This window comes from Macrobrachium rosenbergii, chromosome 16 (assembly GCF_040412425.1).
Source record: "Macrobrachium rosenbergii isolate ZJJX-2024 chromosome 16, ASM4041242v1, whole genome shotgun sequence".
Taxonomy (NCBI): Eukaryota; Metazoa; Arthropoda; class Malacostraca; order Decapoda; family Palaemonidae; genus Macrobrachium; species Macrobrachium rosenbergii.
This window is the reverse complement of record NC_089756.1, coordinates 11896161-11910519: the sequence shown is the minus strand read 5'-3', so window position 1 is coordinate 11910519 and position 14359 is coordinate 11896161. Positions and strand designations below refer to the sequence as shown.

Below are 14359 nucleotides of genomic sequence, written 5' to 3'. Positions count from 1 at the left end.
CGGGCTCTTTAATGAAAGTAACTAGTAGCTTGAAGAGCATAATGGGTTCTTAGGTGAACGTAATTAATAGATTGTTCAAAGAACGGGCTCTTAGAGGAAAGTAACTAGTAGATTAAAGAGCGTAATGGGTTCTTATGTGAATGTACTTAATAAATTGTTCATAGAACGGGCTCATAAATGAAAGTAACTAGTAGCTTAAAGAGCGCAATGGGTTCCTAGGTGAACGTGCTTAATAAATTGTTCGAAAAACGGGCTCTTATAGGAAAGTAACTAGTAGCTTGAAGAGCTTAATGGGTTCTTAGGTGAAGGTAATTTATATACTGTTCGAATAACAGCTCTTAAATGAAAGTAACTAGTAGCTTGAAGAGCATAATGGGTTCTTAGGTGAACATAATTAATAGATTGTTCGAAGAACGGGCTCTTAGAGGAAAGTAACTAGTAGTTTGAAGAGTGTAATTGGTTCTTAGGTGAATGTAATTTATATACTGTTTGAAGAACAGCTCTTAAATGAGAGTAACTAGTAGCTTGAAGAGCATGAGGGTTCTTAGATAAACGAATCTAGGTCGTGTGCAGAATGTAAGGTTCTCAAGGCTCGAATTTGGGGAGTCCTTAGAACGTAAAGGTTCCTAAAGTGAACGATTCACAGAGCTTGTGTTATGGAAAATACGCTCTCTCTTCGCTGTGAAAAATCTTGTTAGCATGCACGTGGCCTATTGTTTCCTAACACTGTTCATAGTCACGGTTCTATTTGCACTTATGATAAACTAAAAATAGTAACACTACTTACACTGTGTAAACTTGTGTGCTTCTGCTTATTTTAGGATTCACGTTACCAGATTCATTTCTAATCTCGCATCCAGCCTAAGCAAAGCTACTGGCTGGGACCTACACATTGCAAGAAGGTTCATTGCAATGATGTAGATTACGATCTTGAGCAGGGTCGCCACCTTTAGAGTATTAGTACTGACCTACTTACTTTATTCCTTGCTTAGTGGTCAAATCAGGGGATCTGACTGAAGTCCAGGGGAATTATTATTACATCTTGCTTACCTGACTGCAATTTCTGGGTCCGTGAGTACCCTAATAAGAAAACAGCTGGGAATTGTTGCAGATGAACACTTAGGGTTACTTTAAAGGGAATATATTTACAATTAGTCACATAAATCAGAAGACTGGGGAACAATAGGCAGGGAAGTAATATTCTGCTTTGGGATTAAAGAATTCAGCAATGTTGAAATATTGAAGAATAAATAGGGATCCTCTTGGAAGGGGCCCCGATGATGTGAGGGCAGTGAGGATGTCACTACAAGAAGCACAAGACAAGCAGTTGCTTCCACAGCTCAAGGCACGGTCTGCAATTTGAAAAATGCAAGCAGAAATTATAGCAATGTCAGTAAATTGAGAGGTTGCACATCTGGTGCCTTAACACGGGGCTAAATAATTCAGGACTTTCTGAGAAAATGCACTTCAGAAAAAGAAATGAATTTTAGTCAAAAGGTTTAAGATGCGTTTCTGTTTGAAAGAAACCTCAAATCAGGACATTACCTTATAACATAGCGGTGGAGAGCCTTGTCAAAAGAATGCACCAGGGATGGAGTGATGAGTTTAATGGGTCACACTTGAAGGTACTGGGAGTGGCCATAAGGGGCCACATGGGTTGACTCAAGAATGGAGCTTGCGAGGGGACAAGCGTTAGTTCTTATGACAGGTAGGGTTCTGAGAGAGTTGCTCTGGCACCGGACGTATTTAAGCCCTCGGAGATCAAGATTTGGTTGTACTTAGAGGGCTCTGAGATCGCAGCTGGGTCACAATCTCCGTTTTCTGTCAAGCCCTTCCAAATTCTGGTGACTTCTGGCAACCCGTGTTCACCAGTTTTTATGGAGGACTCAACTTTCCTGGCAACTTTCAACAGGCTTTGTCGCCATTCACCTTTTACATGAAAGGAGGCAGTTTCAAGCAGTCACCAGTTTTGAGGAAAGGTCAAAAGATGTACCAAAAGGGGAGTATGGAAAGAAAGTTAGTTAGAGGCTGAGTTTCTCGCGCCCTTCCTCAGTTAGTTATCAGTATGAAAAATACATCATTTAATTTATAAATCAGTTGGGGAGCTGGGTTCGCTTGTAAAGTGGTTACCCACGTTACAGTATATATATATATATATATATATATATATATATATATATATATATATATATATATATATATATATATATATATATATATATATATATATATATATATATATATATATATATATATATATATATATATATATATATATATATATATATATATATATATATATATATATATATATATATATATATATACTATATATATATATATATATATATATATATATATATATATATATATATATATATATATATATATATATATATATATACATATATATATATACATATATATATATATATATATACATATATATATATATATATATATATATATATATATATATATATATATATATATATATATATATGTAATGTTTTTATTGTTCCTTTTTACGTTCTTCGTTATATGTTTGCATAGATTTTAGTCTTTCTCTTCTTACCTTGGTTTCTTTCGAGGTGTCCTTCAGACGCCATGGATGATGTGCTATCTTTGTATATTTATTCCTTTTAAATATTGATATCTCTCAGAAAGGCGTATAGAGACGAGATCGGTAATTTCTTCACTTTAATTAGTACTTAATATTATAAAGATCAGTCACAAAATTAACAAGTTACAACGATAGAAACGAATCACTCTTGAATCAGTCTATATGGGGAACACGGAAGCGATTGGGAGAAGTACTCTCCCTTGAAGGACACAGTTCTGACTCTCCCTTGAAGGACACAGTTCTGACTCTGGTCTCCTCGTCGGTCTCTCACTCGTTGAACCCTCAGGAAACTTGCTATCTGTAAATCTCCACCTCCTTCTAGCCTTATTGGAAGGATTAATCAGCAAGGCCTCCCCTTCAAGTAGCTGATTGGAAGGACTGTAGTGGGTGTGATTCAAATCTCTCCTTAGAGGACTTGATAGGAGGTGATCTTAGGAGGGTGTGGGAAAGACCCCTCCCACACATAATTGATTGGAGGTTGAAGAAGTATATCACTTGGGTCAACCCCCAAATTCCTGGAACTTCCACGAAAACACCTTCCGGAGAAGGCGGGGCTATAGAATCAGCTGTTGTAAGCATTTAGACTGTGCTGACTCATGTTTTGCTTGGCTTCAATCGCGAGGCCATTATTTCCCATTTTTACGACTGTTTTTATGGCTTAAACACGATATACTGCAATGTAAACATCTTGCGTATTGATAACACGACACAAAAGCATTTGGCCGTTATCACTGTGTTCTTTGCCTCTCTCTTTACTCTTATTTCTCTCCTTCTCTCTTAACTTTTTCTCTTTCTCTCTCTCTCTCTCTCTCTCTCTCTCTCTCTCTCTCTCTTTTCTATTTAATTTCCCTATCTATTCTACACCACAACATCACTCGGTCACGCTACCTCACACTGCCCTCAGTGTGACAAAAAGAATATATTTCAATGGATGATTGCAAAATCACAAATAAAATAAAGCATTTATATCATTGCCCATCAAGTCAATTCTCAAAAAATATTTAAATTGCACAAACTGTGTCAATGCACTAATGCAAAAAAATCAATTAAGAATATATGGTAGAAAATTCACATACATTACATCATGAATCAAAAGAGATACATATACATACATATATATACATATAATGAATTGTTATACTGTAAAATGGTTAATTGTTTTAATACACAATGCCAATAATAATACATAAAGAATTCAGCAGCAAATTATGTGTAAAAGATCATTTTACTCTTCATTGGTCCTCTTTATTTCTGTTATAATCTGCTCAATATTTGAAATTACCACACGTTTGACCAAAATTGCAAACACTATTATTACAATAATGATTATGACCAAATTGAACATAGACAGAATTGGTGAAACATTTTCTTTGTAATAGAAAAATTCATCTACTAAAGCCAACTCATTTATTTGTTTTAACTCTAACTGAGACAGTTTAAATTCTTTAACTTCACTAGAGTAGTTCATGTAGGGCTTATTTTTATGGATTGTGATTTCTGTGAAGACATGAGGTTCATAATATAATTTATTAGGAATAACTAACTTGCAAGTCTTATCAAAAGCATGGACATTATTGAAATTAATTTCAGTACTTACATTATGGCAATTAATAGTTGCTGTTACTGAACTTAGTGAAAACACAAAAACTGACTGTTCTACTATAATGGAAACAAAATCATGTTTGGATAATTGTGTACACAGTACTGTCTCTTGATTCTTGTTTTCAATTATTTCTTGAACACAAGGATAGGCATTAGTAGTTTCATACAGGTTGTCAAGGTTGCAAATATACTCTTTATCTTTCAAAAGTATACAATCTCTTAATTGAGCATCAGTAATAAATGACATCATTAGTCCATGTTCTTCTAATGCAAAATTGATGTGGTTGACATTTGAGATAATTACGTTTTCCTTTATCAACATGGGAAAAAGATGTATGGACATCAGTACATCTGCCTCTTTTTGATTAAAAGGTAAAATTAGAAGGATCTTATTCTTAACTACCTTGGTGGTTATCAAATTATAATAGACCATTATATCCTTTACCATAGGGTATAATGTCCTTCTACCAAAAAATCACTAATTATGCCCTCTAATTCTCTTGGGTTTATTAATGTTGGACTTAATATTCCTTTATAGGCTAACAAAATGGCATTTAATAGATTTTTATGGTCTTGCAATACAATCCTAACATTGTTCATAAATGTACTTAAATGTTTTTCATCTGTTATTATCTTAATCTCTTTGGTAATGTTTGTGTTCACTTGATTAATAAATTCCTTTATTTTTTTCAATTCCTTACTGTTTAAGTTTTGAGAGCTTATAATCTTATTTAACACAATGCCTCTTGTTGCTGCCCATTTCTCCAGTTTGTCTATACGGGCACTTTCTTTTTCTACATTAGAGTCTGTCGCGACTCCAAATAATTGATTAAGTGCTGTTCCTATAAAAGGTAAGAGGATCGTTTGGATCTTGTATTTAACACACTTCCTATGTCATTATCTAGTTTTTCCAACAATGGTAAAACACTGTTATTTTCACTTTTCCTAATTAATGATTTCAATTCCCTTTGGACATCTTTCAATGTCATTTCATTGATAAGCACTGATGTAATGTCAATACTCACTATGCCTAAGTCCTTTATTAATTTCACAGATCCCTTTTTCTCTAGTAGTGCACCCTTCCGGATCACCACCTCAGATGACACATAAAGCAGTGTTATGATAACCAAGAAGAACCGCATGTTTGTATCTGTAAGAATAAGCCTTATCAGATATTCTGTATACATGAGGTATTTTAATGCCTACACATTGTTTATATCTAATAGTTCAACACTTTACATAAATTTATCTTTTCTTAAATTGTATTTGTTATTTATTGGTTCCTGTTCAACTTCTTTCAATAATTCAACTATTCTCTTATTGGACCAAGAGTCTGTTTTTATTACCTTTACATGATTGGTATGAACAATTCTTTCCTTTAGATCACTCTCACTTATGATCTTTAGCTTATTTAACTTCAACACTTCTAATACCCTGTAAGGACCTTGGAACTTTGCGGATACTTTTACATTAGGACCTTCTGGAACATGATTCTGAACATATACCTGAGCACCTACTACAATTTTTGGTTTAGTTGTATTTTTGTCATAGTACTTTGCTTGGACACTCTGAGCTTCCTTAAGTCTAGTCCTCGTCTGTTTGATCGTTTCATATGTACGTCTAGTTTTCCAGGCAATATAGTCATCGTAGTTATAAGTATGTCGGGGTGGTGTTGCATCATCTAGTAACGTATTTGGTAGTCTCTTCTCGTATCCGTATAACAAGTAGTGTGGTGATTCTCCTACTGTCTCATTTACAGTATTGTTTATAGTAAACTGTACGTCTTCCAAAGCTAAATCCCAGTCTTCTGTATTAGGTTTAACTAAAGTTTTCAGGATATCCTTTATCTTACGATTCGTTCTTTCTACTGCTCCATTTGAACTTGGTTTATATGCTGTGATTTGACATTTATTTATCTCATAAAATTCACATAATTTTCTTAAAAGTTCACTAGTAAATTCTGCTGCGTTATCAGAAAGAAGAACTTGGGGACATGAATGTCTCGTAATAATTCTAGATTTAAGAGCTTCTGCTACTGTAATTGCATCTCTATTTCTTACTGGTACGATCTCTACATATCTTGTTAGATAGTCTAAAAAGACTAATATTTGTTTATTCCCCTAACAGTTGTTGGAAATGGACCTAAAAAGTCCATAGATACGACCTGAAATGGATTCAACTCCGATGGGTATTTTTCAAGAGGAGCTTTTGGATTTACGTTACCTTTATGTCGATTACAAACTACACAATTTTGTACAAAGTTCTTGGCATCCTCACTACAATGGGGCCAAAAATAGTTTCTGGTTAGGATTCTAGTTGTCTTTTTGATTCCTGGATGTCCTGCTAACTTGTATGAGTGTGTTAGTTCTAAAACTTCTCTGATTAGTGTTTTCGGGATGTATAGTCGAGAATAACCATTCTTCTCTGTTGGTCTTTTATACAATAATCCATTGATTAAAACAAAATCAGGTTTTAAAGATTCATCTGTCATTAGTTGTCCTATTATATGCCTGATTTCTGTATCCATTCCTTGCTGTATTTGTACTCTTTCCAAATCTAAATCTACCACTTGACAGCTAAAACAAAAAGTATTAGTGGTAATACATTTCTCTGTTTCTTCTTGGGCTCTGGATAATGCATCTGCTAGTGTATTAAATTTTCCTGGGATATATCTGAATTCTGGTGCAAATTCTAACACACTAATGAACCATCTATTGAACTTCATGTTATTTGTAAAAGTTCTCTTCTTAAACAAATCACAAATTGGTTTGTGATCAGTAAGTACATTGACTTTATGTCCTAAAATTATGTGTCTAAATTTCCTTAGACCCCAGTATAATGCTAAACATTCTCTTTCTATTGTGCTATAATTTTTCTCTGCAGCATTCAAAACTCTACTGGCATAATATACTGCTCTCATTCTTGTTTTGTCCTTTTGTAATAATACAGCCCCTAGCCCGGTACTTGATGCATCACAGGCTAAGTAAAAGTCCTTCGAGAAATCTGGGTAGACTAGTACGGGATTCCTGGTCATTTTACTCTTTAGTGTTTGGAAAGCTGTCTCTTGTTCTTTATTCCATTCATATTTGACATCTTTCTTTGTTAATTCTGTTAATGGTTTGGCTATTGTAGCAAAGCCTTTAATGAAAGGTCTATAGTAGCCTACCATTCCTAGGAATCTTCTCAATGCTTTCAAATTGGTAGGAGCTGGATATTCAACTATTGCTTTTATCTTGCCTGCTTGCATTCGCAGACCATCTTCACTAATTACATGTCCTAAGTATTCCAAAGATTTCATTAAGAATTGACATTTCTTTAATTTGATTTTTAATCCTGCTCTTCTTAATCTTTCCAAGACTATTTCTAATGTTTTGAGGTGACTTTCTAAATCTTTGCTAAAAATGATAACATCATCTAAGTAAACTGCAACATTTTCTATATCCCCTAATATTTGAAGCATTAATCTAACAAACGTTAAAGGAGCCGAAGTGAGTCCAAATGGCATGACTTCAAATTGCAAGTGTTCCTTGTGTGTGCTGAAGGCTGTGAATGGTTTCGACTCTTCGTCTAAAGGTACTTGCCAGTATCCACTAAGTAAATCTAAAGATGAAAATATCCTTGCACCTCCTAACTGAGCTAACATATCTTGAATCATTGGCATTGGCATTCTATCGGGGATGGTGTTGGAATTTAACTTTCTATAGTCTATCACAAGTCTCCAATTTCCATCTTTCTTTGGAACAAGTAGTAATGGAGAATTATATGGAGATTTAGAAGGAATGACTACCCCATCTTTCTTCATTTCTTCTATCAAATTATCAACTATGGGTCTTTGGCTTATTGGTAATCTGTAATTAGGAATAAAGAATGGTTTTGTTCCATCATCTAATACAATTTTATGCCTTAGGACATTTGTTCTACCTAATTTATCTCCTTCTATTGCTATTACATCTCTGTATTTTTCTAATACTTGAATTAATCTATCTTTGTTTTCTGGAAAATCTGTTTTATTCACTTCTTTGCTTAATTCAGATGTTTGACCAGTTACAGAGAAAAATGCTTCTTCTTCTAATGTTAGTAATGGATTGTTAATAGGTATTCCTTTACAAAAGATAATGCCTGCATAAAGTGTTAGTTTGTTATCTGAGTAGTTCTGGACATAAACTTCACAAGTATCACCCTTCATGTGGACTAAAGAATTATCCATTCTGACAAATTCTGGTAACTCTTCATTTAGTAAAAGAACATCTTTAACTCCTATCTCTTCTTTTCCCCTTAGATGTATTTTTGTTAAACACTTTGGATGCAAAATTACCTGTCTGTTTAGTATTAACTGTACTTTATTATCATCAGCAGTGCTTACACAACATACTTCCTCATCTTTTGTTTCTGCAAAGTAACAATGTTCTGCATCTATACTAGTTTCTTCAGTTACTGCTATTATATCATTTATATCTACTTTATTTATTTTCTTTAACAACAGTACCTCATTTACTAATTTCCCTTCATTATCATAGCTGATTACTACATTGCTATAATGTTCTGTATTTATCTCTGCATAATTATCCTCATAAATGTCTTGTTCCTTGTCATATTCAGAACACTGGAGATCACCTTTATTTATTTCTGGGTCACTTCTTTTGTTGGAGGGTATAATTTCTGGATGTGCACATCTTATCTTTCTAGTCTGTAATTGTGGAAATTCCTCCTTTCCGTTACCATTCATTTTAATTTGATTGTTCTCTTGATGATAGGTTATTTTCTGTATGTCTTTGTCGCTTGTTGAAGTCGTCTCAGACAAATTGATCAGATTTGGGTGAAACTTTTCTTCTTCAAGCGTAAAGCATACGCTCTTTTTATTATCTTGTGTAAGGTTAATTCTTCCTTCTCGGCAATTCAGTATAATTCCACATTTCTTCATTAATTTATATGAGAACAACACCTGTGCGGGAAAGAACCTGTCTTCTAGAACTATAAAACTTTCAACAGTTTCATGTGACGAAAGGTCTATTTCTAAGTTCACATTGCCTAAACTTTTTATCTGTTTACCCGCTACTCCTTTTATTATCTTGCTTTGACCCTGAATTAGCGTTTCTTTAACGCCTAAGTAACTTGTTAATGTGTGTTTATCTATTATGCTTACAGTACTACCTGAATCCATAAGGGCAGTACATAATTTATTCTGTATTGGAATTTTAATGATAGGTAAATCCTTTCTGATTATTTCTTCTTCATCCATGGAAAATACTACTTCTTTACTCTGCAATATGGATAGTGCGGATGAACCTTCACTTCTCCTATTTGCTAATTCTTCTCTTAATTTATCTTCTTGAAGGGACTTTCTTGTGATATTCTGTGTAGGGATAAATTGTCATTGATTTGAAGACTTATTTGATGCTGAGCGGTTACTACTTAATTCAACTATTTCTTTATTTCCTTCTTGTGTTTTAAACCAGCAATTCTTTGTTAAATGTCCTATTTTCTTACAAACCGTGCAGATTCTAGGTTTTCTACACTCATTTGTAAAATGATTTGTATACCCGCAGTTTTCGCAGGCTGTCTTGGGTCTCGTCCCTTGAGCGGAATAGTTCACTTGGGTTGAAGTGTTTGTGTTTGAGTTTTGACCATATCTATAAGGTTTGTGTGGTCCACTCTTTGTTAGATTGTTTCTTCCCCTTTGATCTGGATTCCATTTTCTTTTAGTATTTTGGGCATATTTCCCTTGGAACGTATTTTGTCTATTTCCTGCTTGTCTGGAATTATCATAGAATTTATTATTCAGTTTAAAATTAGGATTATTATTTCTGACTTTCCTTTCATTTTGTGCTTCTGTTGTTCCCACGAATTCCTTGGATAGATTTATCTCTTTCCTTTGGATTTCTTCTCTCATTGTCTTCAATGTTTGAAGGCTTGTTTTTCTGGGATCAAGTTTTATTTTTCTGAAAGCTTTCTTTTCCTCTTCTCCAAGAATATTATATATGGTTCCAAATGACAGGTAATTTAATACATGCCGTAGCTCAACTAATTTCTGGGCACTAGCCCCAAACTGATCCTTGTCTCCTATAGTAATACCTGTCTTCTCTAAATCTTCGCTTATTTTCTCTATTGCATTCTCCACGCTTGCGTACAAATTAGCAATTGTTTTATATTGTGGGTTAAGAAATCTAGTTAGGTTATATAAACCGTCAGTCTGATTTACTGGTTCCCAGAGTGATAAACAAATTTCTTTAAATTCTACATAGTTATTAAGTTTGCTAAAACTTGTGGAATTCAAAGTTTTATGTGCGTCTCCATGTTCTGAGCTGACGAGCAACAAGGCTTCATTTATCTTAGCTCTTTCATCTGTTATTCCCCCTGAAATTATACGACTATCTGCATCTGCTAGCCAATGATTTACAGTATAGGCTTCGAGTCTGCTTTTGTCAGGATTGGAATCATCCACCTGTCCACAGAAGCGTGTGGCGGTTGTTATGACGGCCGCCTGGTTCATATTAAAAAAATTGTAATGTGCGAGTATTATTAGTATTATTAGTATTGTTACTATTATTATTATTGTTAGTAGTATTAGAATGATTAACACTATTTTGGTTCTGGTTATTTGTGTTATTATTGTTAGTATTTCCTTGCACTACAGCGGAGTGGGAATTTAGTCTTGAAATTCGACTTCGTCTAATTGTCGACGGTCTTAAATCGTAATGTGAATGTCTAACAGTGTTCAGTAATTCATCAAATACTCGTTGCATGTCCACACACAAAAAAATTTTCACTCAGAGTACATCAATCAAAAAATATTTTCGTTATATTGTACCAAGATTAAAAACAATTTGTCAAATTGTCACACAAAAAAAATTAAATTCTCTATTGAGTTCAAGTGCACAATTAAAACCTTTTTCAATACTCAAAATAAATTCTTATATGAAATTGGGCATCATATCATTAAAATTCATTATAATAAGTACACAAAATTACATATATAACTTCTCAAATAATCATCACCAACCGAGTAAAAATAGCTAATTCCCTATCTAAATTATTTACTAAATAATTAATTTATCATAGAGAGTAATGTTGGTATTTATGCAAAAGAATTTTATTCACTAGAGAGAGTTTTCTTAATTTTCAATCTTATAGCAAGATGCAAAAAAATATATCTTCACTTATTTATTAAGAGAGAGTGGACAGTAAATTCCTTACTGTGTTGTGTTGTTGATATCGTGATATCGCTAAATGTTGTTCATTCGGCGGTGAATGTTTCGCTGTCGGATCACTACGTCTGCGTTGTTTTTCCGCTGTGGTTTTCCGCTTTCGGAATCTTGTTGAAAGTTTGTACGTTGTTTTCTTCAATCACTCGATGCAATGTCGCTAACACTGGGCTTATTATCGCTGTCGGCGTCTTGCTCAATTTGTTGACGGTAACAGTTCAAAATGTTTTTGACTTCGGGACGCAATAAACTGTTTTATTCACACTCGACGTTCTTGTTGTAAGCTGCTATTCGCTGGAGTATTTTTATTTCTTCTGATATATTTTGTTCGTCGTCGTAAAAAAATCTAAGTTCGTTTTGTAGAATTTCGTTTCACTGTAACTTAAATAATTGCACTGATAATTTCATTAATGTTCGTTTGTTTCGTCTCGCCTTCTGGATCCACTTTAGCTGCCACCAATTGTAATGTTTTTATTGTTCCTTTTTACGTTCTTCGTTATATGTTTGCATAGATTTTAGTCTTTCTCTTCTTACCTTGGTTTCTTTCGAGGTGTCCTTCAGATCGCTTCGCGGATGATGTGCTATCTTTGTATATTTATTCCTTTTAAATATTGATATCTCTCAGAAAGGCGTATAGAGACGAGATCGGTAATTTCTTCACTTTAATTAGTACTTAATATTATAAAGATCAGTACAAAATTAACAAGTTACAACGATAGAAACGAATCACTCTTGAATCAGTCTATATGGGGAACACGGAAGCGATTGGGAGAAGTACTCTCCCTTGAAGGACACAGTTCTGACTCTCCCTTGAAGGACACAGTTCTGACTCTGGTCTCCTCGTCGGTCTCTCACTCGTTGAACCCTCAGGAAACTTGCTATCTGTAAATCTCCACCTCCTTCTAGCCTTATTGGAAGGATTAATCAGCAAGGCCTCCCCTTCAAGTAGCTGATTGGAAGGACTGTAGTGGGTGTGATTCAAATCTCTCCTTAGAGGACTTGATAGGAGGTGATCTTAGGAGGGTGTGGGAAAGACCCTCCACACATAATTGATTGGAGGTTGAAGAAGTATATCACTTGGGTCAACCCCCAAATTCCTGGAACTTCCACGAAAACACCTTCCGGAGAAGGCGGGGCTATAGAATCAGCTGTTGTAAGCATTTAGACTGTGCTGACTCATGTTTTGCTTGGCTTCAATCGCGAGGCCATTATTTCCCATTTTTACGACTGTTTTTATGGCTTAAACACGATATACTGCAATGTAAACATCTTGCGTATTGATAACACGACACAAAAGCATTTGGCCGTTATCACTGTGTTCTTTGCCTCTCTCTTTACTCTTATTTCTCTCTCCTTCTCTCTCTTAACTTTTTCTCTTTCTCTCTCTCTCTCTCTCTCTCTCTCTCTCTCTCTCTCTCTCTCTTTTCTATTTAATTTCCCTATCTATTCTACACCACAACATATATATATATATATATATATATATATATATATATATATATATATATATATATGTGTGTGTGTATATATATATATATATATATATATATATATATATATATATATATATATATATATATATATATATATATATATATATATATATATATATATATGTGTGTGTATATATATATATATATATATATATATATATATATATATATATATATATATATATATATATATATATATATATATATTATCACACCGTTCAATGACATATTGGTCTTTAATTACGTTTTCTTTTGGGGAGTTTTTGTCGCCTTTGTCGAACGTCAATATTGTCTTCCGTTCCGAGAACTTGTTTAGAGGAGAAGAGATTAACAGGTAATTTTTCATTGACTTCAATGTATCATTCGCTTGATGTGCTACATTCACGACGATTTGATATGGCAATATATCAAGATCAATTGCCGTGAAGATTGTCATCAAAATGCAACGCCGAGCGTCTGTTACATAAATCGGGGGTAGGGATTGTAACGTTACAAATCGTTATCTTGAAAATAATTATTTCTCAACAATGGCGTCCTTCGGCTATCTCGTGAATCAGTTTGTTGTGTGAGTTTTAATGAATGTCAGTTGTAGCTGATTTACTCAGCACATTTGTGTTTTTATTAAATGCAAGAATCTAAAACCTTCGATTCCTTTCGTGACTGAAAATTTCAGTTGTTTTATAATGAGATATTGTGTCTTTTTTTGTGAATTTGATAACAATCTAAGTTTTCTCCATAGATAGGTCGACAGTGGTTCGTTTTTTTATTCAGAATATTTCAGTTCCCTCTTACTTGTGCTAATTTAGGATTGTTTGAATTATCAGACAGCAAGTAGGAACGACTGTGGAAATTGTTATAATTAGGTTATTAGAGTTGTGTGAACTAAACTGGTGAATTTCAAATAAATTTGTCACAACTGATGCAGGACTGCAGTCTTTACGGCATTTGCGATATAATAGGCATCTGAAGTCGAATTTAATTCTGATATAGAAAAGTCTGTCACAGGTTCCAGATAAAAAAAATATTTGTCATTGTTGAGTGTTATACAAACAGCAAATGCAGATGAATTATAATGAAATATCGTTATGGCTGCTCGTGCCTAAGAAGACAGCTGACCCACCAAATCATAGAAGGTAGTAACAAGTTTTGAATCCATACACGTTCGAGTAACAGTTACAGACAGACATCTTTCAACTCCCATGAGTATTAGACATCGCACATTTATAACTAAAGGTATAAACGCCTGCGTGTAGTGGCAGAATGACTCAAAATACAACATTACTCCGTTATTAAACAAACAATATATTGCGACCCTACATACCATAGAGTTCCCATACATGCACGTTCGTTCTCACTGCTGTTGTCGGAGACAGAACAGTCAGTATTCCAAGCTCCTACGCTAATTGACTTAATAGTGATCTGCGGTAAAGATCTTCCCA

General features: G+C 34.0%; 1 long non-coding RNA gene across 1 annotated transcript; it reads right to left on the bottom strand.

Moving 5' to 3' along the window:
* Window positions 1-2686: 2686 nt before the first annotated feature.
* LOC136847090 (uncharacterized) lies at window positions 2687-12237 on the bottom strand. Its single transcript, XR_010855609.1, has 2 exons — window positions 11420-12237; window positions 2687-5375 (listed from the first exon to the last, which is right to left on the bottom strand). It is a non-coding gene; the product is annotated as an uncharacterized lncRNA (long non-coding RNA).
* Between the last annotated feature and the right edge of the window lie 2122 nt (window positions 12238-14359).